Source organism: Equus caballus, chromosome 6 (genome assembly GCF_041296265.1).
Source record: "Equus caballus isolate H_3958 breed thoroughbred chromosome 6, TB-T2T, whole genome shotgun sequence".
Taxonomy (NCBI): Eukaryota; Metazoa; Chordata; class Mammalia; order Perissodactyla; family Equidae; genus Equus; species Equus caballus.
Window position 1 is genome coordinate 23,052,711 of NC_091689.1, and position 27,832 is coordinate 23,080,542.

General features: G+C 45.5%; 1 long non-coding RNA gene across 3 annotated transcripts in view; it reads left to right on the plus strand.

Annotated features, from left to right (window-relative positions):
- Positions 1–11,159: 11,159 nt before the first annotated feature.
- Positions 11,160–27,832, plus strand: part of LOC111773869 (uncharacterized) — a 30,712-nt gene continuing 14,039 nt past the window's right edge. The window contains exons 1-3 of one of the 3 annotated variants that reach the window (XR_002808528.2): positions 11,615–12,057; positions 22,960–23,124; positions 25,219–25,342. This is a non-coding gene — a long non-coding RNA (uncharacterized lncRNA). Of the gene's footprint in view, positions 12,058–22,959; positions 23,125–25,218; positions 25,343–27,832 lie in introns of all 3 variants that reach the window. The other 2 variants (XR_011439571.1, XR_011439572.1) reach the window with 2 other exon arrangements.

Here is a 27,832-nt window from a genome sequence, read left to right on the forward strand (position 1 = left end):
ATTAAATGATTTAAAGACACTAAACAGAATGTTCAGGAAACAACCAGAAACTCTTGCAATAAAAAGGAACAAAATATAATTAATATATTTTAATTATAACATATTAAAAATTGTGGTTTTACCCTGAGAAGGTACCGGTGATTCAACATCAATCTATTCTTATAATTCATCAAGTTTAGAGACTAAAGAGAAAAGCCACATGATGATTCTAATTAATAACAAAAGGCTTTTTAAAAATAGAATTATTTCTAAAGCCTATAGTAAATTGTGACCACAAAAACACCTCCTTAAGTAATAATTAATATCTATCCCTAACCCATAGCCAGCTCAAATGAGGGTATGTATAGTGTTTCATCTCCATAATCAGAAACACATCTAATGTCAACTGTTAGAGCGGCTGCCCAACTTTGTTTCGGCAAGCTTAGAAACTTCGTTAAAAGGTATAAAATAAATGAGATAAATATGGGAAAAAGTTAACTTTATTTGTACGCCGTAATGTCTATTGTTAGTGAATTAATTCAGTATGGTGACCACATACAAAATATATCTATACAATTTAATATCTTTACTGTAATTATAAAATATAAAAAATTACTCTCTATAGCAAAAAAAGCCATAATTACTTGGAAATCCACTTTTAAAAGATATTGGTATGTTGCAAGCAAACGAGAACGCCACAGTGAGAAAGCAGAGTAATCAAGCTTACATGGATAAGACTAAATGAGTCATGTCAACACAGCATCATAAACCTACTCCTTTCAACGTTTTTAGTCTAAATTTTTGTGGCTATAGCTCTTTTATAGCATTAATCTTTTACTTGCTCAATTCCCATCTATTTATGTTAGAGAAGATCCCTAATTATATTTTAAAATCAGGTTTATTGTACAATAATCTTCAAGTAGTAAAATTTACCTTTATAGTTGTATAGTTTGATGAGTTTCAAAAAGCATGCAGTTGTGTCACTGCCACCACAATCAAAGCGTAGAACAGGTACGTCCTTGTGCCCTTCTGTAGTCACCCCTTTGCCCCATGCCCAGCTTCTGGCAACTACTGATTTGACTTCAGTCCCTGTATGCTTGCCATTTCCAGAATATCATATAAATAAAATCATACAGCATGTAACCATTTGAGTGTGGCTTCTTTCACTTAGCATAATACTTTCATCACTTTTGTACATATGATTCCTTTTAACTCCTGCGTAGTATTCCACTGTAGAGATGTGCCACAATGTATCTGTACCCCAGTTGAGGGGCATTTGCATTACTTCCAGTTTTTGACAGTTACAAGTAAAGCCGCTATAAGCCTTTGTGTATAGCTTTTTATGTGAACATATGTTTTCATTTCTCTTGGGTGAGTATTGAGCAGTGGGATTGCCTGGTCATATGATAAATCGATGTTTAACTTTATTAAGAATTGCATTTGGTTTGCTTATTCTTGGCTCCATCTTACTTTCTTTACCTCAATTAGTTCTTCAGGGTGCTTTTACTTATCCTCATTGTCCCTTCACATTGGTCTCCTGACGTTAAATAAAAAAGTCTCTTTCCATAGTTCTCAACCTTGTCGCTCCTTGGAGTCACCTCTGCAACGTAAAACTGTACCAGAGACGCCAGGAATATGAGGTTGGTCAGAGGAGGGAAGGCTCTTCCATCTGTCTTTTAAAAATGCTCCATGTGTCATTCAGCTCATCAAGCAAGGCTGGCAACTCCTACCTGAAGTCTATCATTTAAAATTGCAGAAGATGAATAAGAGAAATGCTATCAGGCTAGAACAAAACCAAACTTAGCAAAGACAGAGGGATGAAGTCTACTTTGCACTGTCTTTCACCTTTCCGAAGGGCGAGGAGGTGCATGCTGCGTGTGTGCGACGGGGTTGGAAACAGATGTCTGAGTACATGTTTCATGTTGTAATGACGGCCGCGGGGCTAACCCAAACCAGAAACTCTTGCAGAGGTCGTCTGTAAAATGTGGGATGGGGACGGAGGAGGGTAGCGGAAGAGATTTTTCACTCTTCATTTAACATCTTTCTGTGCTGTGTGAAATATTTTTTACCATGTGGATGTATTACTTTTATAGTAACAATAATTTAAAATATGAGTTTAATTAAAGGACGAATTGCCATTGTGAAGTGTGTATTAGAAGCTATATAGAGAGGGCCGGGGGCGGCGGTGAGATTTGTAGGAATGAATTCCCGCCAGGAGTGATGGGAGGGAATGGAATCCAGAATCCAGACAGAGAGGCCAGCTTTCGAGAGGAGGCAAGTCTCCTCTGAGTGTGGGTGTGGGAGCCATGCTTTGTGTGGGACATGGTTGGTGAAGGGTCTGGGTTCTCTGGTGGGGCGCTGTCAACTCTTTTCGCTCACTGAGGAGGAGACATAGATTGATGATTTATGGAGAAGAGGCTGGTTGCGGGTGTGGGGTGATTGTGGTGGAGACAGTGAGTGACCGGTGACAGCCCTGGGCAGTAGGAATAAGGTTGACCAGATGGCTGAATTCTGAAACATCCATATGCCTGGCCTAATTGTCTCAGAAGCTGATGGTGAAGACAGTGAGACGTTGGGCAATGAGTTCTGTAGACTGAAGTCCTTGAAGTCGCAGAGACCAGAGGTAAAAGCAATTATGAGTTTCTTTAAATCAGGGTTCAGGTGTAAGACTGGAAAGGTAGGCCTTATTTGTCCCCTCAACCATCTCCCCTACCTTCTGGTCCTGAGATTACGAGGTGCAGTCACTGAGTGCTGCCGAGCTCCCCAGCGCCCTAGCACCTTACCTCTGCTCTCTGTGTTCATGTCGACATCGTAGCCCTGGTCTCCTGGCAGGTGGATAATAACTTGCAAGACCCCAAGAGTGAATGCCTCCTTAAATTTTGAGTGCCTCACTCACCTCACCCGAGACCCGGCCCTGATCACTATTGTGAGAATTCTAAATGTGAGCCACAACGGAAAGAACAAAACTAGGCTTTTCTTTTTAGTCCTCTAAACAGAACTGTGGTTTCAATTTGGGAGTGAGTGGATCAAGGTTTATTGTACGCGAGGAGATTTTATTTTTTCGCCCCTAGAGCACTTTTTCCCTCGCTTTACATATGTTTTGGATATCTGCGGTAAGTAGACTACTTGAAAATTCTGAGAAAAACAATGAAAATAGTATAACTCTCTGGATATTTCTAAAGAAAATCAAGCAAGCAATTTTCCTCTTCTATTGTGGTCACGCACTCTCCTCACAGGGGAAACAGAAACTAGATTCCCAAGGGCTTGGACACAGTTTTAAGATAAAAGCCTTACTTTCACAGGGAGTAAGTGATATAAAATTATTGCATGTGTCTTCCACAGCCCAAAGAAATGAAAAACAGTACGTGAATCCTATTTGCTGGATGCATTGTGGCAAGATGAGTGGATCTTTGTGCATCAAAAAATCTAAAACTCCACTAATTTTTCTAAATTTACTTTCACAAATCAGTGACGCTTAAGAGTATCTTATAGATAGAGAGATAGAGATTTAATTTTAGGAATTTCTGATGTTTAATTATTTTACATAGTGTTTTTTGTCCTACTCTGCCTATCAATCCTGTTGGAAAAATTAAGATCTCACCCTTGCTGATGGCTCAAGATGGCTGCATGAGTTACTAAACGAATGCCAGCCCCACAGCTTCTCATGTTGTTGGACAATGTGTGTGCACATTGTATCTCTCTTTAGAAAACATGGACTTAGCTACGTGACTGTTGGTGAGTCTCCTTAAATTCCAGATGTGAAGTGTATCATCTGTGCTGTCATGTACAGTAAATAACACGGTGGACTCTGCGGGTCACAGCTGGTTTCCATGTGCAGCGTTCGCCTCCTCAGAAGCACGACGACAGCAGACGCCTCTTTGATATGGTTCGGGGTGAGCTTCTTCTGTAACCACATAAGCCTTCCATTTGCCTTTTCTGACCTGAAGTGGCAGATTTAGGGCACAAGCAGACTGTCCCGTGGATCTGCCTTTTTCAGGGCCATTCCTGTGCCCCTGGATGTCAGAGGGTCAGGTGCATGTGGTCATGGTCCTGCCCAAAGCAGAAGCTTGACCTTCATGGTTGCGATGTAGCAGCTGTGCTCGTTGCAGTAGGTGAAGCTGCGGCATTAGACACGTCTGATGGTGACGGTGGTGGCGTGTGCGGCGAGATGGCTGACATCGGCTGCATCAGCCCGCCTTTCCCACACAATCTCCCAAACGTTTCCAGACCTTGTGCAGCTGTGCCTCCAGGTGCTCCCCAGAGGAGCCCTCCCAGCAATCTTTTGGCCTCTGCTGTCCTCTTCTGCTTCTCCAGCTCCCTCCGTGATGAGGCTCAGAAAGCCACATGAAAACACCTGTTCCCACCTCCAGGGACGTGTTGCTAAGTGCCTCTGTTCCCAGAGTCTCCTCGAGCAAATTCTGCAGGGCACAGCCCACCATCGCCCACCTCCTTGCACCTTGCCACCATCCCCGCCACGAGAGCTCCCAAGGCAGAGGTGGGCTTCAAGCCGCATACCTTCGCAGCCTCCCTGAGGCCACCTGTAACAAACACAGGGGAAAGAAAACTTGCAAGTTCACGTGCCAAGATGTTAGTGGAGATGATCTCGGGGTGATGGTATTATGCTTGCTTATTCTCTCTATCTCTGTCAAAGCTTTTAAATCTTTCTAAAATTTTCAGATTCTCTGTTTTTTTTTTTTTAAAGTTATTTTTACAAGGAAGAGAAAAGAACCCAGGCTCCCTGGCCAGCTTGGTAGAGAAATAGCAGGCCTGACATGAGCTTCCTGCACTGGGCCCAGAGAGTCTAGATCCCAGGTCCACTTGTGGACCCCCCTCTCCAAACCTGCAGCCTCCCAACAGCACCATGAAAAAGACTCCTGCAGGAGAGAGCGTGGCTGAGTCAGGCACACCTGTGCCTGCTGGTACAAGGTTGAAGCCACATGCTGAGAAAACTAGGTGGGAAAGACCGCCTTCCTAAAGTTTTCTTTCCAGGAAAACACCCTCAGGTGTTTGGGGACGGGCTTCAGAAATAACAGCAAAGCTGTAGACATTCCTCTGTGTGCCTTGATTGCCAAGAAGTAATATGCAGTTGGTGGACGGTCCAACTTAAAACGCCCAGAGGTGGTGGCCGAGACGGTGCTGAACATTGGGTCTTTCCGGCTGGGGAAGGGCAGCCACTATTCCCCGAGCCCTTTGCCGCTGTTTTATTGTTCCATCAAGTACATAAGTGCTGATTTTGTGAACATGAGACACCAGCACCAGTCTCTGCTAAACCGCTTTTTAAACTTCCCGAGGAGCCTTTAATCTTGGGCCACCAGAGTCATTTGATCCCGCTCAGCCCAGCTTTGTGCTCCTGATCCGTCTTGTTTACAGGGAGTTTAATCTCTGTCGTATTTAGCCTTTAGCCGTACAAATCCCACCCTCCCTGGGTCTGGCCATCTGACCACATCAGTTAGGCAGGGGTTTTAAGTGTGTCTATCTCTTGAAAAAACAGACAGTCTTCAAAGCTTTAAACCTTTCCCCATAAACAGTCTTTATAGGGCATCAGAGGATGGCGTGATAGGGGACCACCCCGGTACAGGATAAACCAGGTTTTGAAATGGAGAATTAGCCAATTTCTCTATTCAATGTGTGCCTATGAAAAGACTCAGGCCAGTTTTATAACAGTTTTGCACTTAAAATAGCAAGAGAAATTTAATCCAAATGGTTCACATGTTAAAATCAGACTCCGAGACTCTCGAGTACTCTGTCCGGCTTGGGAACATCCAGGTTTGTGCCTGTTTAGGGCCACGATAGAGGGGCCGAGGGTCATCACAGCAGGTTAGTCCACCACACTGTCTAGGATGTGTGGGGTCATTTGTGGCATTAGAAGCCCCCGTCTGTCCCAAGGCTGTGTCAAGGTGGCTGATTTTCCTTTCCTTCTGGAAACTGCTAGTTGGTTCATGGAATACAGAAATGTGACAATCCTCACTAAAGGCTACTCTCTGGAGCCCAGCAAAGAGGATGGAGGGAGACAGAAGTCATACACACAGCTCATTCCCCTTGGCTGGATGAGGAGCTCCTTGGGTTTATGCATCCAAAAACAAAGCAGTTTTTATAGTGGTGCATTTGACTCCACCCGTCCAGCCATCTTAAAAATTGTGGAAAATATACATAACATAAATTCACCATTTTAACCGTTTCTAAGTGTACAGTTCTGTGGCATTAAGTACATTCACTACATTGTGTAGTCATAAAAGGGCTTTTCCGTCTTCCTCAACTGAAACTCTCTCCCCATTAAACACTACCTCCTCATCCGCCCCTTTCCCCAGCCCTTGGCAACCACCATTCTACTTTGTCTCTATGACTCTGACTACTCTAAGTACCTCATGTAAGTGGCCTCGTGCTGTATTTGTCTGTTTGTGACTGGCTTATTTCACTCAGCATAGTGCCTTCAAGATTCACCCATGTTGCAGCATGTGTCAGATTTTCCTTCCTTTCTGAGGCTGAATAATATTCCAGTATATGTATAGACCACATTTTGTTTATCCATTCATCCAGTGAAAGACTCTTAAGTTGTTTTCACCCTCTGGCTATTGCGAATAAAGCTACTGTGCATACGGGTGTGCGCGAATCTGTTCAAGTCTCTGCTTTCACTTCTTTGGGGGTCTATAAACCAGAAGTGGAATTGCTCGAGTAGATGGTAATTCTATGCTTAACTGTTTGAGGAGCTGCTGTGCTGGCTGCATCATCTTCCATTCCCACCAACAGTGCACCAGGGCTCCATTTGTTGCACATCCTTGCCAACACTTGCTAGTTTCTGTTTTTCGTTGTGTGTTTTTCTTTTAAATAATAGCCATGATAATGGGCATGACATGGCATCTTGTAGTTTTGATTTGCATTTCCTTAATGCTTAGCGATTTTGAGCATCTTCTTCTGTGCTCATTGGCCATTTGTGTAGTTTCTTTACCCATTCAAGTCCTTTGTCCATTTTTGAATTGAGTTTTGTTGTGGTTGTTGAGTTGTAGGAGATCGTTGCATATTCTGGATATGAATCCTTTATCAGATATGTGATTTGCCAATACTTTCTCCCATTCCATGGGTTGCCTTTTCACTCGGTTAACAGTGCCCCTTGATGATGACCCGCTGAGTTTTTTTTTAAAGATTTTATTTTTCTTTTTTCTCCCAAGGCCCCCCAGTATACAGTTGTGTATTTTTCAGTTGTAGGTCCTTCTACTTGTGGCATGCAGAACACCGCCTCACCATGGCCTGATGAGCGGTGTCATGTCCACGCCCAGGATCCGAACTGGCAAAGTCCTGGGCCGCAGAAGCAGAGCGTGTGAACTTAAGCACTCGGCCACGGGGCCAGCCCCCGGCCCACTGAGTTTTAATCAACATATTCAGCACTCTGCCGGTCTCTGCTGGGACACAAGAATGCTGTGGGACAGGGTGTAACCAGACAGTGACCTAGATTCCTGCCGCCCTGGGGCAGGGAAGAAGAAGGATTTCAGTATGAGATACCAGGCCTCTTGGGGCAATAAAAGGGAGTCTGGTGGGCAAATTCTGGCTTTATTTTTAATAATTGTATGTTTGTGGGCTGCCTCCCTTACTAGGCTGGGAGGCAGGGACTCCCCTTGGCATCTTAGAAGCCCAGAGCCCACTGCCAGGCACCTCTCCTAGCTCTGTTCAGTGAATGAACTGATGGAACATAGTGTCACATGACTAAATGACCATGGCACATGAAGTCAGCGGGCCCTGCAGGTCTGCGACCTGGTATCAGTGCCTGCACTAGCCATTAACCCTGGGTTTCTTGTTGCGACATGCCCTCTGAGGCTATTTAATACTCACACAGAAACTGGAAGCCCTGAAGGTCACGGGTTACACATGAAAGAATCCCCATCTGCGGGGAAGGCTGAATCGCTGCCTTAAGTAATGCCTTCCAGACACCTCCTGCCCTGCACGCCTTCCTCTGTTTCAGATCCCAGCTCTGGTGTTAACCCGCTGGCCCGGCTCCTCCAATCCCAGCCTCTGGCCCTGAGCCATCCATGGTGGCCCATGCGAAGCTGACCTTTGGAGTCAAACCTGCTGCTGGCACTGACCCACCCACCACCCAGCCCAGCTCTGAGATACGGGGTGCCCTCTCCCTCCCTCTTTTTGGCTGATGCTCCCTGGCTGTGCTCAGAGCTGACCCCAGGCTCTGAGCGGAGGATCTTAAATCCAGGACCCCCTACTCCTCTTTGGCCTCCTCTGGGTGTGGGGTCTACTGACAATGCAAAAATGAGTAAGATTCCAGATTTGCATGTTAACACAGAAACCTTTTCCCTCTATTCTGCACCATCTTATGCAAAAACGGGTTTTGCCCCAGGATCTGTCTGGCTTGCAGAGGTTTTCCTCATTGTGGCAGGAACAGGGCACACGATCAAGAACAGTCAGCAGCCACATGGTGGGGTATGATGTTTCTCAAGTCCCTCAAGTGCCTCAGGCTTTGGAGAGGACCCCTGCTGGCCTTTAGAGCCAAATGACCAGAGTTACACCACCAGCCTGTGGGAAAAGAGGGAGCCCAGTCCCTTTTTCTCGAATATTTCTCCCAATGGAAGCCAAAACATGATCCCAGCTCTGCACTCGGCTCCGCAGGCCACCCCTCTCCCCGCCCTGGCCTGCTCTCTGCATGACCCAGCAGCTTTCCCTGCAAAATACTAGCTCCCTCAAGGTCATATTCTGCCACCGCTTCCTAGCATGAGAAATGGCTGTGGTTTTTAGAGCAATGTTTTTCATCCCAGATGAGCAGATGCTAGCACTGCTGTAGGGGAAGACGCAGAAGGAGCAGTTTCCAGAGAGGAAGAGCCTTGATCTGAGTTCAGAGGACCAGAGGCAGGGCCTGGAGGAACGGGGAGGGGTTTCTGGCTGTGCCATCAACCAAACGGTGTGTTTAGGGAATGGGGCTACGCTGGGGATCAAGAGAGCTAAGGCAGTCTGGGTGGTGGGGGGCACAAAATGAAGATATTAGGGAGGGAATCTGAAATCTAGAATTTGTCCTGTGGGTAAGGAAAACTACAGGAGGGACATGATGGGCTGGGGCAGGAAATCTGAAAGAGATGGCCACTGGGAGTCCAGAAGTGCAGCCGAGGGCTTAGACCTAGGCAATTAGATGTTTGTGTCTTCATGACTTAATGGGGTCCTTTCCATTGGGACCGTGAGTGCCATGAGGGCAGGTGGTCTTACTCATCCTGGTATCCCCTACACCAGTGGCTGGGCACGAAGCAAATGCCCAGGTAGGGGCATGGGATGAACAGGTGTGATGGAAGGGGCACCAAGGAAGAAGGAAGGGGAGACAGTGGAAGGTGAGCCCCAGGTTCAGAGAGCAGCCGTCCCAGGCAGAGGCTCTGAGCTCCCTGGTACTCATTCCTAGGAGGACCAGACGAGACAGGGAGATATCAGAAGCGTTAGGATGCAGTATCCCCTCCGGTGACATCAGGGAGTCAGCCACATCTAAGGTAAATGAACCATTGCCATAGGCTTCTATGCTGAATGAACTGGGGAATTGTTGGTGGCCGCGAAGGAGCTTCCCTTTGGGTGGCGTGCTGCAACACTCTCCAAGGTCCTTAAGTAGCCATGAGGTTACAAAGTCAGAGACACTGTATCCCCAATACCAGCTCACGCTCTGGGCTCTGGGCAAATAGGAGCTGAAAAGATGAAGAAAGAGAGATGCCCTTTGGTTGGAGAATACAAACCCTGTGCTCCTGGGCTTGTTGACCCTCAGGTGTGGCCCAGGCATGCTGAGCTGAATTGGGTGTGACAGGCTCCAAAGCATGAATCCTCCCTGGGGCAGGTCTGTGCAAGGAGGAAGAATGTAAAAAATGTCTGCTGCACCTGGTTGGGAAGGGATTCCTGTCCTTGTCTGTAAGTGCCCTGCCTGGGTTGGAGTCAGGAAGGCATGCGTGAGTGGGGCATGCCAATGCTCTCTGCTCCCTGGCAAGGGACCCTGTACCTATCTATTCTGAGATGTGCGTGCACTTCTAAGAACAAGTCAGACGGAGCCCGTGAAGACACAGGCAAGAGAGAAACAAGAAGGAGGATCTTCCATTGATTCATCTCCCCAGCCGTGAGGGTGCTGAAGGAGCCAGTGGAGAATCTTTGTCCCACTGGAAGCTTTTGGCGTCGCTGTCAGCAGCCACACATTCATCAGCTTGGCTCTGGGTGAACACAACATCTTCCCGGAGGACAGCAGGGTGACCCTGGCCCTCTGTGCTCTGTTGCATCAAAGATGTCCTTCCCTGATCCATGTGTGTCCGTGTCAGGGATATCACTCTGCTCACTTCCGGGTGTCACTGCCCACATTGCATTACTATCCCTCTGGCTTCCTTTGTAATATGTGTATTTTCTGGATTGAAGCATTCTGCAAGCATGCTGCCCTGGGGCAGGGCTGATATGGCCATAAATTGACTTATTTATTTTTTTCTTTCACCAGATGAAACAGGCTTCACTGCGCGTGTCCCGCTGACCGTTCTGTTGGTTATCATGGAGCTCCCATCAGGGCTGCCCCACGTGCGGCTCTTTCAAGAACGGCTGGCTCCCTACAGGGTTTCTGCTCAGCTTTGGCCAGAACAACCACCTCCTGTGCATCTTTCAAGACTTGTTTCACGTGGCTGCTTCTTCTGGAAGCCTCCATCCCTACTACGGACACTGCCAATCCGTCTGCCTGGCAGTGTTTAGTGCTTAATTCAAGTTTCTGCCCCAGCACCTGCCCTACTGTGCTGTCTCCTAGGGCTGCTGTAACAAAGTACTACAACTCGGTGACCTCGAACATCAGAAACTTATTGTCTACAGCTCTGCAGGCCGCAAGTCCAGAATCAAGGTGCCGGGAGGGCGATGCTCTCTCCTAAGTCTCTAGGGGAGGATTCTGCGGTGACTCTTCCAGCTCCCGGTGGCTCCCAGGGTTCCTGGGCTTGTGGCTGCTTCACTCCACTCTTTGCCTCATCTTCACATGGCTGTGTCCTCTGTGTCTGTGTTTCTTTAAACCACTCTCTTCCTCTGTGTCTTACAAAGATTCAGGGCCAGCCCTAATCCAGGATGATCTCTTCTAATGAAGGCAATTTAATTACATCGGCAAAGATCCTTATTCCAAATAAGGTCTCCTTCTGAGGTTCCAGTTGGGCATATCTTCCGGGGACGCAGTTCAGCCCACTGCAGGTCCTCTGTGGCTATTTCCTTCTTTCGATTTCACTAAGCAAAGGGCTTGATCTCAGGAATAATAGGTCAGGAGTGTGGGCACCTCTGAATGCTCTGTCAGGACAGGCTGGTGTTCGACATGAACAGGGAGATGGGACCACCGACAGCTCCTGGATTTTTGTCTTAAAAGCTTTCACTGCAGATGAGGCATGGGATCCCTTAGATCCAAGTTGAAAAGTTCCAGAGAAATTTGCTGGCCGAGGTTGGGTTAAGTATCAACCCTCTGGTGAATGGACTGTGGCCAGGGGCCAGGACCCCTTCCCTCAATGCTCGTGTGGGTGGCAGGGGCAGGGAGAAGGGGTGTCGCTGGAGTGGGGGAGATATCTGGGGCCACTAGAGATGGCTGGTCTGATGAGGGGCTGGGCAGAATCCCATTCCTGGGTACAGAGAAGCCTTACTGGCTATTCAAAGCCAGTGAGAGTCAAGAACCGGACAAGAGGATTAGAACAAAGGAGCTGCTCTCAGTGGAGAAAGTCCGAGATAAATCTGCAATTCACACCATGGACTGTTAGCATTTAAGAGACGCTGATGCTTTCTACAGCTGCCCTGCTGATTTTGAAACGGCTGCAGAGGAAAAGCAGAGCCGGGGCTGCCTGCCTTTGGACTGAGTTTTGTTTCTGTTGCTGCCCATTCTCATGCAGTGCCGTGGCAGGGCGGTTCCATGCACGGGGCAGGAAGGCATGCAGGCACCGTGTCCCAGCTGCAGATGGACAGTCTCTTGATGATGGGCTGTGACAGTGCTTTCATCTTCAAAGCATCCAGCATCTTTCTCTGTGGGCTGCACGCCATCGCCCATCCTCGAATCCACTCATTAGCTCGTTCCCTGGTAAAACTTCTCCTTGGTACCCTAGCCTGCGGCGCAACACCTCCCTGGTGAGTACACCCGATCTTGCTTGCTCTCTCTCCATCTGTCTCCATGCGGCATCTCTGCTGGACCCCCAGTCTGCCCCGGCAGGTTGGAGACCATCCTTCTCAAAACAGTTGCGGTTGATGGCATCCCACTGGATGGCATCTTCCCCACTTTAGACTTTCCCTTTCTTGTTTACATCAAAATCCATGGCTATGCTTCATAAATCTGGACTTGGATGGTGATGGAGGGGCAAGAGTTGGTTCTGATTTATGTTTTTGCAACTTACGATGTTGTAGATCCATGTTCTATGGTATCAACAAGTGAAAATGGAAAACTCATGTCAACATTTTTCTTATTATGGATGAACTTTATTCTCCTTGAAGCTATTTGGAAAATACAGAAAAGTGTAAATAAGAAAATTAAAGTCACCTGTGAAGTCACAATTACTCACTGTTAACATTTTGATGCCTTTTCTCCACATTGTTCTTCTTCACATGGTTGTGTAGAGCAGTGCGTGTCGAAGTTGAACGTATAGATGGATTGCCTGGAGATCTTGAGGACATTCAGATTCTGATTCGGAAGGTTTGGGGTGAGGCTGGTATGTCTGAGTTTCAGGTCACGCTGATGCTGCTGGTGAGGAAACCACACCCCTGTGTAGTTAAGGTTAGAGCTCAGGTATGGAGTTCAAATGCTGCTTTTACCATGCTCAAGTGCTGGACTATTTGACTTCTCCGGGCCTCACTTTTCTCATCTATAAAATGGGGACAACATCTACCTCGTAGAGATTTCATAAAGAATAAATGAGATGAAGTCTGTGAAGGTTCTTCCATTGCCTGCACATAGCAAGTCCTTGACAAATTATAACTAAATGAAAAATAAAAGAGTTCTTTCCTAGAACACGCAGTTTGTGTAGGCAGCTTAATAGCCTGCTTGCTTTCATTTGACGTCAGATGGTCAACATTTTGCCAATATTAAAAATTCTCTGAAAATATAATTTTTAATAGCTGTATTTTCATGGCTCCCACTGTGTTGATGGACCATAGTTTATTTGAGCATTTGAGATGTGGAAATAATTGTTTTCTTGTGTATTTCTTATAATCCAGTGAAATTCTATTAACATGGTAGCTATTTTATGGGAAAAGAGAGTTGTAGGTTTAAAAAAGAATGTGTATTGTGCTTTCCTGCTCTGGAAAACCAGAGTTACAGGCATGTTAAGAGAAGAGCTGTAGCAGCTTATAGACCTCAGGCAAGGGTTTGTTTTGTTTTGTTTTAAGTTCTCAGAGTTTCTGGCACCCTGACAACAATTATAGAAAAAGTTATATTACAAAAAAAAAAACTAAATCAAGCAAACAATCCCACCCAACTTTATAGATCTAACTACACTAAGTAAAATTAGAGATTTTCAGACAAAAAGGATATTTCGTGTCTTCGCTCCTAGTGATGGAAAAAATAACTATTGAGAAGAAAGTGAGTCAACTTGGGAAGAGTCTTGACATTTTAAGAAAGAATTTCAAACATTTTAGGATCCTTTTGTTCTTGGAGGGTTTTTTTCTGTTAATTTCATAGCCAATAACCCACTTGTAGAGACATTTCATGGAATTTACGTTAACCCTTGAGAACGATGTTTATTCGGAATCCTTCTCAGATATTTCACAAAGCTCCTTTCCTAATGGGCCCCCAGAAGCTGGCTGTGAACAAGAGCTTGCATGTGGTCATACCACCCAGTGGAAAGTCTGAGTTAGGTCCAGGCCAGCAGAGTGGCCGCTAAGGTGGGCGACAAGGACCCTCAGTTGCGATGGAATGGTCTTTGTAAGACTAGAGATGCTTCCATTGACAGCCGCTTTTGCCCATAGCTGAGGATGTGTTGATTGTTTTAGTATCTTTAACAGGGAGCTTGAAATTTCATGAGTTTTGTGGACTATGTAACCAGGGAGTAGGGAGGGGCTTGGGACCTCCATTCATTTTCCCCCATAAGGGTGAGTGTAGCTGCCACTGGGATCCTTGAGAATAATCTTCGTGCTGAGTTTCATGCCTTGCAGATGTGAATTATTTGTTACTGCACATAATTGGGGTTCTCTGCCCCATGGGCATAAACAAGCCAATTAATTATGGCACCAGTCTTTGGGAAAAGAGATTAGCTTTATTCTGCGTGATCCATCTGCAGGGAGAACGTGAGGCTTGTGCCCTGAGATCTGCCTCCCCGATTCAGGATTTAGGGTGAAATTTCAGAGGTTAGGGAGAAAAGGCTGGCACGTGCAAACACTGGTGGAGAGGCTTTGGGGGTCTTCAAGCATTTATGGTAAGGTTTCAAACATTTATGACAGGGTTCTAAACATTTACGATGAGGTTCTAAACTTTTATGATAGAGTTCTAAGCATTTGGATGAGGTGGGGAAGGAATTTTAACACTGGCTCTTCCTGAATGAGGGACATCTTGCTTCAGATAAGAGTCCAACTTTCAAGTTCTGGTTGTGTCCCCATCCTTGGGTTCTGTGGGGAGGAGGATGGTTCCATGGTCGGGTCAGGTCTAGATTTCTTCTGCGCATGCCCTGGCCACATGACTGCAGATTTTCTGAAAGGCAAATCTTAATCATTCTGTTGATTCTGGATGGAGTCAGTTGAAGTGATCCTGGGGTGGGGGGGGGAGGGTCTGAGGTTACATATTCATTCACATAAAGTCTGTGGGGAGGAGCTGTTATTTCCACCAAATTCCATTATTCTCTGGCTAATATTTCTTTCCTGGTAGTGGTGCACAAACTATACTTTAATGTTATAAACATCTGTCATTTGCGACTCCCTCCTGAATGTGTCTCTCCATCCTCCAACATCCACAGGAATTTGATAAGTGCTGTAGAAACACAGACCTTCCAGGTAAAGCCTTGCTCCATCCCCGGAGACCTGCTTTGCTGGGTAGCCCTTCTGGGGGATTTGTCGCAGACTGAGCCATTCTTCTGGTTTTGTCAGGGTGAGCCACACGACCCAGGAGTCATGCTTGGGGTCTATTGAAGCTAGCATGCATTTCTCCCTAGATTCCTGCAAGAGGGGAAGAGATTTTTGACTTTTTCTTCTCTCTTATTGACATTCAGAAGTTTGGGCTTCTGGCTCAGGTGAGCCTCAGAAATAAGATGATTTTCAGCTTTTTAACTCTGGTAGACCCATTGCCTATTCACCTACCTGATGCTACTGATTATTTTTTATCAGTATTCATGGTTATCTTGAGCAGCGTTGCCAGGAGAAATATTATTTCATTAATTTCAACATCTGTCCACATGAGATCTGTTGTTCAAATTCGCCCCAGCCCGTTCTCTGATATCTAATATATGTTAAGATGCTCCGGAGACACCCACACCCAAGTCAGGTCTGTAGCATCAAAGGTAGTTTTCACCTTCGTATGTGTGCATTTCTTTGTTATTTTCTGAAGGGATGCACGCTTGCTTTAACAAATTTAAATGGCTATAAAATCAAGTAACAAAGGACTGATTCCCTCTCTTCCTCTCTGCTCCTCTTCTCTGCAGGACCCACTAGGGTGAGATGTTCTGGAAGGGTCTCTGCTCCTTGCATACATCGGCAGCTTGCCACGATGGAGGAAATTTGGCATCGCTGTTCTCTTAGAAGTAAAGCCTGTTCTTTGGTGGATGTAATAACCAACAAACCACAGTCATGCTTTTGTACATCTGAGGGACGAACAGGCCACACCAAGGGGACTTGACTCAGGCACACATGTGTCTCAGGGTCAGACACTGGGGTCTTTCTCAGCGGCACCCCTCAGAGGCTGGGAGGAGAGCAGACTGCATGCCTGAGAGCACCTCCCAACAAAAAAGCCATTGGAGTGTGGCCGTGTGTGGCAGTGGTCATTTCACATAGGCCACTATGCGTCCTGGGCAAAGAGTGATTTATAGGCATTGTGACCTGGTCCTGTGACCTGGACATGAATGGACCCTTGTTCCATTTGTTTCTATTCAGTTGGTCATCTGGTCATCCTCAAATCCCAGCTCTGTGAGAAAGGACACCGCTTGTCCCCAAGGCAGGCTCTGAGACCTTGATTGCTCAAGACCCAGGTGGGAAGGAGTTGTGGGTCACAAACTCGTGGGGACGTTTGACTCCTGGACTGCTGGCTGTCCCTCCAGTCACAGAGGGACACACACTCACTGCATGTGAGGCTGGAAACATGTTTTTTTCCATGGAGTTGCTGTCCACTTGACCTGCTGAGGGTATTTTATAAGAGGTCAAGTTTTAAGAGGTCTGGCTCAAGAGCATCTTTACAAATTGAGAAAGTAAGACACGGTACACCTAAGGGAACTGCTGATGTCTGTCTCCCTCCACGGAAGATTCTGGTCTGTGGCCTCATACACGATCTTCCTTTTTAGTAACTGCTCTGTCACCCAAAGGGGCCCCAAAGCTGCTGTTCCCTCAAAATGCCTTTCCAAAATTATGCAGAATTCTATGTATCGAAAGGATACTAAGAGGAAAAGTAAGAGCGGAAAATTTATCATACCTTCTTAAATTTTTTAAGTGGTAAAATACACAGAATATAAAGTTTACCGCCTTCACCGTTTTTAAGCACACGTTTCAGTAGTAAGTACTTTCACTTTGTCGTGCAACCGTCACCACCACCCATCTCCAAAACTTTTTCATCTTCCTAAACTGAAACTCTGCACTCATTAAACACTCAGTCCCCATTCCCCACTTCCACCAGCCCTGGTGACCGCCATTCTACTTTCTGTCTCTATCAGTTTCATTACACTAGACACCTCATATAAATGGAATCATGAAGTGTTAGTCATTTTGTGACTGGCTTATTTCACTTAGCATAACGTCCTCAAGATTCATTCACGTCGAGGCATGTGCCAGAATTTCCTTCATTTTTAAGGGCTGAATAATATTCCATTGTATGTATGGACCACATTTTGCCTATCCATTCATCTGTTGATGGACACTTGTGTTGCTTCCACCTTTTGGCCATCGCAAATAATGCTGCTATGAATATGGTGTACAATTATCTCTTAGAGACCCTGCTTTCAATTCTTTGGGGTAAAAATCCAGAAATGGAATCGCTGGACTGTATGATAATTCTAGTTTTAATTTTTTGAGGAGTTTCCATATTGTTTTCCAAAGTGGCTGCACCATTTTACATTCTCACCAACAGTGCACAACGGTTCCCATTTCTCTACATCCTCACCAACGCTTGTTGTTTTCTGGTTTTTGATAGTACCCATACAAATGGGGATAAGGTAATATTTCACTGTGGTGTGGATTTGTGTTTCCCTAATCATTAGTGATATTGAGCATCTTTTCATGTGCTTATTGGTCATTTATATATCTTCTTTGGAGAAATGTCTATCTAAGTCCTCTGCCCATTTTTAATCAGGTTACTTGTTTTTTTGTTGTTGAGTTATAGGAGTTCTTTATATATTCTGGATGTTAACCCCTATCAGACATATAATTTGCAAATATTTTCTCTCATTCCATAAGTTGCCTTTTCACTCTGTTGATTGTGTCCTTTGATGCACATAACTTTTTAAATTTTGATGTAGTCCAATTTATCTATCTTTTCCCTTGTTGTCTATCATACATTTTTTAGAAGAAAAACTTCTTTTGGTCAGAATATCAAAGGGCCAGACAGAAATGAGAAAGCACCTCATGGTGACAGATTTCCTGTGACTTCCAGAAGTTGCCAAGGAAACTGAAAAATTGCTCTCTGGTGTTTGAGGGGAAGCCCACATCTGCCTGACTCTCCGAGGGATGAGCAGCCTTCAGCTAACATTCCTGTCGAGCCACAAAATCCACAGAGCTCAGCAATCATAACAGCCCTGAGCTGGGCTATGGAAACTTAAAGGAGCAAAAGCTCTCTCATTTCGAAACCACAGATACCTGGCCCATTGGAGGATTCGGCCCTGCTTGTTATGTATCATTTCCATACATCTGTGCCCACACACACACACACACACATTCAGGCATAAATGATCTTCTAATTCTCCTAATCTTCTTTTGTTCTCTTGATGTAAATACAACCATCATTTTTACGTAAATTACATTTGATGTACATTACATTTTGATGTAAATCCCTGGCCTTAATTATCGTTAAATTTTTGAAAGTTGTATGTTCTACACTATACACGTGATGATTCTATCAAAACAGAAACTGAATCCAAGACTGGCTCTAATTCCAAAACGCCTTTTAGTAAGCATTCTGAGACTGAACTATTTTCCTATTCGCACCATAAGCGATAGGACACTCACAGAACCACCCAGAGCTCTTGGTTCTGTCTTTGCTGCTGTCTTCCATTTTCTCTGTCCTCCCTTCCTTCGCCCTCTTTCTCTTCCTACAACCGCATGTCGCTGTTCAAATCTGAATCTCCATTTCAGCCATATCTTAAGCTGAAGCCCAAATTTGAGGTGGTATAAATAGCCACAGAACCGGGCTGGCCTGTGGACACCTCAACTCTGCATATCAGGATGGACTTTGCGTCCTCCCCCATCCTACATCCTTCCCCTCCACTGACCCCTGTTTCTGTAGGTGACACAATCGGCCTCTGGGGGCTTCACTAGTTGTGATGGTTCTACAGAGTCTCCATCCACCATCCTAGAGGCTGCCACTTCTGGAAAGTCAATGCCCTTTCTAGAAAATTCCTTGCATCTGGCCCCCCTTCCGTCACCTTCCCATAGCCTTAACCCAATTTATGGCCTCTTTCCTAGGATGATCTACTTGTTTCTCTGCCTTGGACTTCTCTCCCTTCCCTGACTCTTCCACCATCATAATCATCACCACCAGCTTATTAAGATCCTGGTAGGTAGCTCTGGTTTTATCACTGACTTGACTAAAATGTCCAGGTTTTTTTCATCCCTCCCCAAGAAAGGCCCAAACTCCTTAGTCTGGTTGTTGGTACCCTGCTCATCTGAAAAATGGAGGAAGCAAAACCCTCTCCTCCCCCCGAGGGTTGGTGTCAGCATGAGCTGAGGCAATGTGAGAAGGAGTAAAAAGTGTGAACCAAAATGCAAAAGTCAGCTGAGATTCCATGGCAGGGTCCCAATCCCACAGCATCAAGCTCTGCTTAATTTGCTTTCCTTTGTAAGATACGAAAATATTTTTTCAGCTAATGTTCAAACAAATTCGCAAACAAAAACCTAAATGTTGTGGGCAAGAAAGTGAGATGACCGCAGCTGTGTTTTGGCAAATTCCAGAGTGAGGAGGATGTGACGGGTTGGTTTGGGAGGGGAGACCAAAGTTCTTAAGTTAACCAGCAAATCCAATTAGCCAGAACCACAGTTGGTCAGCAATCTCTTTGGTCAAGGTTTTCTCTGCCTCCATCCTTTGAAATAATGCTCTTTGAACCAATACACCAAGGAGTTATTCTCTGGAGAGCGCAAGTACCGATTTTGTCTATCTAGCACAATAGGAGACGAAATTGAGTGCTGCTGGGCTAATTGTTCTGCAAGGAAGAAATGATGCAACCCTTTAGTTGTTCAACCAGATTCCCTACTTTCACTTTTTCCATTTGATCGGTTTGGGTATGTACTGCAAGAAATTGAGCTGCAAGAAAGCTGAGCCATTCTTGCATTCACTAAGGAATGTAGCCTTTATTAGTTCTTGTGTTCAGACAGACGTGAAGTGCATGGGCTGCTGTAGAAATACCACATAGAGGTAACTGTTCACGGGGCAGTAGCATTTCTCTCATTTCCCATCTGTTCCATTATTTATGTCATCATTTTCTGGAAGCTCCAAAGCAATTGTTTCCTGGAATCACATGGCTTTGGGATTCTGGGTAGAAACACGCTTTATTTGATAAGGAATGAATGCATGCAGTTCTCCAAAGCCACTGGTCAGGCATTGAAATTATTGCCGGTAAGAGCAACTCCTCAAAGAAAAGGCAATACTATGCACACGGCCTTTGTAACTGCTGCAATTGATTTTTAAAGTGGTGTAATCTAAGGAAATATTGGGAAGTTTTGCTGTGACCCATGCCTTAAGCCACATAGCTGATATCCATGAATATTAGACCTCAGGTATCATTGGCAAATCTTTTGACCCTGTCATTCTGACATCCATGCTGTCAGAGCCATAATTTTCACCGAGAAGTCTGGCCAATGGGATCCAGTTTTCCCAGAAATCACCCTCACCCATCCATTCACACATTCACTCAACAAACAGACCCTGGAACTCTTATTACAAACAAAGCACCAAAAAAATGGTGATTTTTTTTTTTATAGGACCATGTGGTAATTAAGTCAAGTGTCAAAACAGATGTGAGCACTTGGCAAAAATTATTGGCACTCCTGCCTCTGAAGAAATAGACCTTATACATGGGAATTACAGAGGCCGGGGGCCAAAATCACCTTGCACATCCTGCAGAGCGTGTGGGAGATTAGCTCTCGCTTGTGGGCGCTCACAGTCCAGCTCTCAGCCTGGGCATTGCAGAATTTGGTTCTTCATGAGATGGAGTTAATACGTCTGAAAGGAGGCTGAGCACCATTCTCTGAGTCAGCAGCCCCTTGTCAGACATCCTCAGTGAGGAGAACGGATGAACTATGGATGCGGAAGCTGACGTTTTAATTCCATCAGTGTTTATCAGTTGAGTTCAATAAACTTGAGTCACAGGTCCTGGATGAACGTAAAGAAAGAAGGAGCCAGAATCGCTCCTCGGAAGCACGGAGACTCCAGCTGGAAGGACAAACATGAACCCTGGTGACAGGTCACCTCTAGAGCTAACACCAAAGCATCCTGGAGCAATTTGGAAACCAACTTAAGGAGCTACTTCCCGTCTCCCAGCTGTCTCGGCGTGTTCTCTTTCTGAGGTGCTGCCTGGATCATTTTGTGCCTCTGTGGATAATGGGATCCACCAGTGTTAGCATGTCGGGGGGCTGCCTGCTCCTTGCTTTCTCTGCTGACAGTTACATGCAGTAGATTCCTGAGGTCAAGAAGCCCTCTGGATAAAAGCCATTAATAAGTCAAAGAATCTCCACACTGGGTAGGCTGTAGGGACCATGTAGTTGCACATCTAAGGTCACATAGCCAACAGGGGGGAGCACCAGCCTTTGGGGAACCCAGTGTCCTCTTTCTCTGCACCATAGTGTTCGGGATGAGGAGCTCTCATCATCTATCCAGTGAAGCAAAATTTACAGATGCACCTTCTGTGCTCAGAGTATTCCCTTGGTTCTTCTCTTTGGCTCACCTCCCACGCCATATCCAACAGATAAATCTTGTCACCTCCATCTGTAAAACACACTCTGATTCAGCCATTCTTTTCTCCACCACTCCCACCCGAGTCCAACCACCCCGCCTCTAGCCTGTGCTAACTCCCCTCCTGGTGTCCACTGTGCGCCTGTGCAGTCATCACCCAAGAGTAGCCAGGGGGCATTGTCTCTGTAAATCCTGAACAGAGCCTGGCTCTGGTGCCCCGTTTCTCTTGGTCCTGCTGGACCAGACCCCTGCCCATCTCTCTCCCTTGTTCACTTGGTTTTTCCCTCCTTGGAATACTCCAAAATTCTTCTTGCCTCTGGGATGTTGCACGTGCTGTTTCCTCTTTCTGGATGTTTTTCTGCTCCTCTCCTGTTTCCTGTTTGTGAGGCTGGCTCCTTCTTCTCATGGATGGCCCAGCTCACCTCCTCCACTTGGCCTTCCCTGATCATCTGGTCTCAAATAGCCACTCCCAACAACCCCACAGTGGCTGCATCATATCACCTGGTACTACTGCCTTTATAGCAGTGATCAAAAATTGATTTATTTTGTTCATATATTTGTTTGCCTGTTTATGTTCTGCCCCTTGTTTCTCTCATTTGCTTCTGTATACCCTGCAGCTCTGCATTCTCATCACGTGGTGGGTGTTCACTAAATACTAGCGAAGTGTGTGTGAGTTTCCTATGGCTGCATAACAAATCACCACAAAGAGAGTGGCTTAAAACACCACGCATTTATCCTCTTACAGTTCTGGAAGTCAGGAGTTCTAAAATCAAGATGTTGGCAGAGCTGCCTTCCTCCTGGAGGCTCTTATTCCTTGCGTTTTTCAGCTTCCAGAGGCAGCTTACATTCCTTGGCTCATGGCCCCTTCCTCACATCACTTCAACCACTGTTTCTGTCCTTACATCTCCTTCTCTGACTCCGACCCTCCTACCTCCCTCTGATAAGAACATTTGTGATTATATTGAGACCATCAAAAAATCCAAAATAACATCGTCATCTCCAGGTCCTTAACTTAAGCACACTTGCAAAGGCCCTTTTGTCAAGTAAGGTCACATATTCATAGGTTTCAGGGATTAACATGTGGACGTGTTTGGAGTCCATACTAGAAAAGAATAATTTGTGTGATTGTGGTGGTTTTAAAATTTGCCCCAAAATTGATACTCCTCTCTTCAAGAGGTGGAGCTTAATGCCTTTTCCTTTGATTGTCAGTAGGCTTAGCAACTTATTTCTAACAAATAGAAGGTGGCAGAAGCGATGGTTTGTAACTTCTTGGAGACCAGGTCTAAACTCCGAGACTAGGTCCTAAAAGGCATTGTGACCTCTTCCTTGATCTCTCTTGGGTCACTGGCTCTGAGGAAGCCAGCTGCCATGTTGTAAGGATGCTCAAGCAGCCCAATGGAGAGGCCCGTGTGGTCAGGAACTGAGGCCTCCTCCCAACAGTCATGTGAGTGAGCCATCTTGCAAGTGAATCCTCAGGCCCAGTCAAGCCTTTAGATGACCGTGGCCCCAGCAGACACCTTGACTGAAACCTCATGAGCGACCCTGAGCCACAAGCATCCAGCTGATCCAAATTCCTGATCCACAGAAACTGTAACATAATAAATACGTCTATTGTTTTAAGACAACAAGTGTTGGGATAATTTGCCGTATAGACAACTAAAACAATAAGCTATTTAAGAAGGCCCCAAACAAAAGAAAACAGATTATTTTGTGTTTTGATAGTCTTTGGAACTCTCTTTTCCTATCAGGATCCCACACTACTGAGAGGGACAAGGTGAGTAGAGTCGGATCCCAGTGACCACACCCTTTGGATCACGGTCTCTTGAGGACCTTCTCCAGAGTTACCACGAGTTCCAGCACAACGTGCATAAGTCAGGGAGCTGAGAATCTGACTCACAGAACCATCCAAGCAGGTACATTTCAAGTATAGTTTCATTAGTCAATTGAGTTCTGTCTGCTGGCTGTGATCACTTGCATATTTTCTTTCAAGTTCTATTTCTTTTATCTCCTTTCGCTGGTGTCACTCACAAGCGTTATCTACTGTTTAACCTATCCAAGTCTTCCCTTTAGTATTTAAGCATTTCTTTTACCTCTTTGTTCCAGCAACATTCATGTGCCTTGTCTAATGGTCCTCTGGATGCTTCCGATTTTCAAGATCCTCCTACCTACTTCTCCCCTCACATGGAGGACCTAGATGATGTAGCTGGCTGGCTGACCACTTGAAGAAGCCCATTTTGCCTGATTCCTGCTGGCTGTCACTCTTGTTCCCATAGACTAGATGTTTGTATCAATCAGGATCAGATAAACTATGCTGCAGTAACAAACGAGCCCAAAATACCAGTGGATTTTAAAACTTTGTTTTTGTTTGTTTCTCCCCTACTCATGCTACGTGTCCATCATTGCTTGGTTTGGGGCATGGGCTCAACTCTATCTCATGGACCCAGGCTGAGGGAGGCTCCTCTCCGTGTTTCCACAATTGGCAAGACATAAAAAAGGGAATGTGTTGAAATAACACATTTGAACTTAAAGCTTCTCCCTGGAAGTGATATGCTCCCCTCTGATTATGTTTCATTTGCCCAAGCAAGTCATGTGGCCCCAGCGAACTTCAAAAGGGATGGAGAAGTGCTATCCTAATACATGCCTGGAAAATTGAGAATTGGAGACATTTGATGAGTTGTGCGATGACTGCCACAATACCTTTGGTCTTCGGCCTGCCTGATTCCTTTCGAAGCTCTCTGGTTCTGCAGACAATCAGATAAGATTCTTTCAGTTGCAACAGACAGAAGTATAACTCAAGTTGGCCTATGGAAAAATGAATTTATTGGCTTATATGAGTAAAAGTTTCTTTGGGAGCTAAGTCTAGCTTTAGGGGAAACTAGTTCCAGATATCCAGGCAATGTTGTCAGAAGTTGGTCTCCGGCTCTTGGTTCTACTTTCGTCTGTGTTGGTTTTATTCTCAGCCTCCCAAAGATGGAGGCTCCAGGCTCGCAACAGCAGAGACATTCTCTCCCAGGAGTTTCAGCAAAAGTCCCAGGACTGGGGCTCAAGTTGGTGGCTGGTTTGGGTCATGTACCCTACATCCCAATTAATCACTCTGGCTGAGCAGTTGTGACATGTCATTGGGCCGGCCAATTTCATAGCCTTTGCCCAAGAGCCAGAGATGAGTCAGCCTTGCATGAACTACCTGGTCTAAGGGTAGAGGAGAGGCGGTCCCAGAAAAAGATGCCAATGTGCTACAACCTAAACAGATGGAAATAGGAGTGAGGCAAATAGAAACATTGGACATCCTCTGCAGATATTGTTCATATGTTTATTCTTTTTCTCAGGCCACAAATAACTCACATGGCCCCCACCTCTTCCACTAGCCCTTATTGCCGTGGCCTCCCCTTCACCAGAATCCAGTTCTGATTTGATCTGGGTTGGCCTTGGTGTCAGTCAAAGAAACAAAGTGGTCCCAATTCATTGTGTCCTGGACAGGAGGGACAAAGCCAAGAACTTGATGCGGGTCTTTTTTATTTAGATCCAAGCATTGCACCTTCTCAAGTTATCGGGAGCAACTAGATTCAGATACAAGCCTCAGTCTTTTAGAAAGCCAAATTCAAGAAGATGTTTTAAAAATCACTACTGTGAAAAACTCATGCCCCCCTCTCTTGTAGCATTATAGATGGAAATGGAATTCTATTTTGAACAGCTGGAAAATTATCAGATAATTAGGATGGAGAGGTACTGCTGGCCCGGTTTGAGCCAACTACACCTATGTGGTAGTTATTTCTGTAAAGCTTGTGGTCCATGTGAAAACCCTGGCATAATACTTTCTATAAAAAGAGGAAGATGAAGCATCTCCTTCAACCACAGACCTAGGGGCTGCGTCCACAGCAAGAATTTAGAAATGACTTTCAGGTAGATGGTTTATAAGCCTCTGGAGAGAGAAGGTGATCACCTGAAGCCAGTGAGAGTTCAGTAATGGCCAATCATGTAAGATTGGTTTCATTTCTGTGTTTTTACAGGGAAATTGGACTCACAGAACTGAAGCCTTCTGTAGACATAATATATCTAGATCGAAACAACATTTTTGGAAAAGTTCCTCCTGGTATCCTTTGGACACGTAAGCTGGAGGATCACGCTGGATTGGTAAGGAATTAATGTCTATACCGAAATGGGGCTGATTGCTTTCAAATTAAGGGGGAGCCCCTAGCTTTCCGCAGGGCTCCGTCATTTATCCTCAACTGCGAAACATTTCTGTCTATGATTTAGAAGACATTGATGGCACACTGGGCATTATTATTAATAATATTAATAAAAATAGTGACATCAGCAACCACAACTACTGCTAACAGTTACTGAGCACTGCTCATGTTCCAGGCACTGTGCCCAAGGCTTTATGTGGATTATATTATTAGTGCTCCATAATCCAGTAAGGCCTGGGCTATTTATTTTCCCGTTTCACTGAGGAAATAAAGACTGGCAGTGGGAGGGAAGTAATTTGGGAAAAGATAGTTTAGCTCACCTAACCCCTAAGCAGTTGACATCACAATGCCCAAGAAGAGAGTGGTGGATGCCTCATTGGAGAGATGGGGGGACAGTGTATTTTGTTTCATGTCCAAGAGGTCCCATCTAAAGACTCAGCAGCTGGGGTCTCACTGCACAAGTTCTGCTCCCAGCAGCCTCCCCTTGGGACCTACCATCTTGATCCTGGGAGAAGTCTGCCTGGTTTTAGAAAGAACCCCAACCACGGGCTAAGGCGATAAGTGGCAATCCAGGCCTCGGGAAGAGGGCATGGTGAGTAATAAGAGGGTGTCAGGGCCTGTTACAAAAGGTGACCATCAGGGCAGCACCCCATCCGAGCAAAGGAACTGGGTGTAGGCTGAGTGGTCATGGGGGCACAAGTGGAGAAGCCCAGATGGAAAGTGGGCACCTGGGACCCCCACCATACTGGAGGACCCTGAGCTTGGGCAATCAGAGTAATTCTGACTGTGTTCCCTGATGGCAGGGGAGGGTGCAGGCTTTGTGTGTCAGTGTTCAACATTTGGGGTTCTTTTTAAGAAAGAGAAAACATAATTTCAAGCACAAAATTAGGTGGGTATTTATTTATATTTGAAAAGAAATCAAAACAAATCACAAATTTTGAAATGTTGACATGTAACATATGTTACAAAATCTAGAAAACCAATCTTGTTTTACGAAATTTGGAATCACAGTTAACGTTTTTGTTTAACTGCCTAACCCCTGTCTATAATGCTTTCTCCTTCCATTGGGCTGCATATTCTTTGATCACGTCTGTAGTCAACAATAATTTTGGATTATCACTTTCTACAGAGAGATTAGACAGCCAATGCCGTCCTTCCTTTGGCAGAGTTGGTCAAAATGAGTTGTATTTTTGATGGTCTAGAGGCGTTTCTTTCTGCTTCACAACACGTTATTGGTAATGGGAATGTTAAGGGGCCAGTACTGGAAACTCAGTTAAATTTGTAGGATTACTGTCAAATTTGGAAAAGCAGCAGTCAAAAGTCTTTTGTGTACGATTGAGGGGCATTTCCAGGTTTCTAGTACAGGGGCTGCCACTTAATACTCTCTGTGTTGGTGACACAGGTAACCAGTTTGTCAAAGCCAGGTGTCAGCATGCTGGATGGACAGCTGAGGGGCAGCAGGAGAATTCCCAGAAGCTATTCCTAAACCAAGATGGCGACCAGTAACATAACTGTACAGAGAAGTGGACATAAACCACAGAAAAATATTCCATGAACCCAACTAGTCATTTCCCAAATCAGCTTCCCCTTAAATGGATCCCCAAAACCCCCTGGCCCCTCCAACACCTGCAGGAGGATAATGGAGAGGAAGCGGGAGTAGAAACAGATGGTGGGTTTAACTGGTAGTGGTGCAAAGACGTCACTTGGCAAACTGCACAAAACAAATGCCTAAGAGAGCTCATTACTAGGCCCCCCGAGGGCCCTGAAGCTGAAGCTCTTCGTCCTCTTCACAGTCAGTCCATCTTGCTGATGGGCACAGGGGAGCTGGTTGGCATGGGGCCCAGGCAGGGGCCGGTGCGGTGAAGGCACTCATCTCAGTGGCTGGGCAGGGCTGGCAGAAGCTGGGACTGGCTGCAGGCACGTGGTGGAGAGGACCCTGAGTGGGCAAGCTTGGCTCAGACTACTTCTAAGGTCTGTACCACTTACTGCTATGCGAGATGTTACACAAAATTCATTGGCTCACCTCCGAGTGTCAAGCAGTATAAATAGAATATAGTCCTCAATGGGTTAAGATTTTTGAATGCTGGAAACCACCATTCCTATTATACCTATCTGTACATCAGCCAGACAAAGATCCATACAAGATTTGGGTACTATTTTGTTCCTGCAGATCCAGGAGTGCTGGGTCCAGCTCTGAGCTACCTTGAAAGTCTTGGATTCCCATTCATGGAATATTGACCACCCTTCTAGAAGGTTCACTCTGAGGGAAATAGAACCAAGGGTAGAAGATTGTTGCTTCTTTTCATTTTTTAATCTGCTGCAAGTTTGGGCATGTCTGCATGATGGATGAAGAGTCGAGAGAGAGGGGCAGGAGATGCAGGAGGCACTGGACTCCGTGAGGGAGCAGAGCCCCAAGGGACACGGTTTCTTGTTT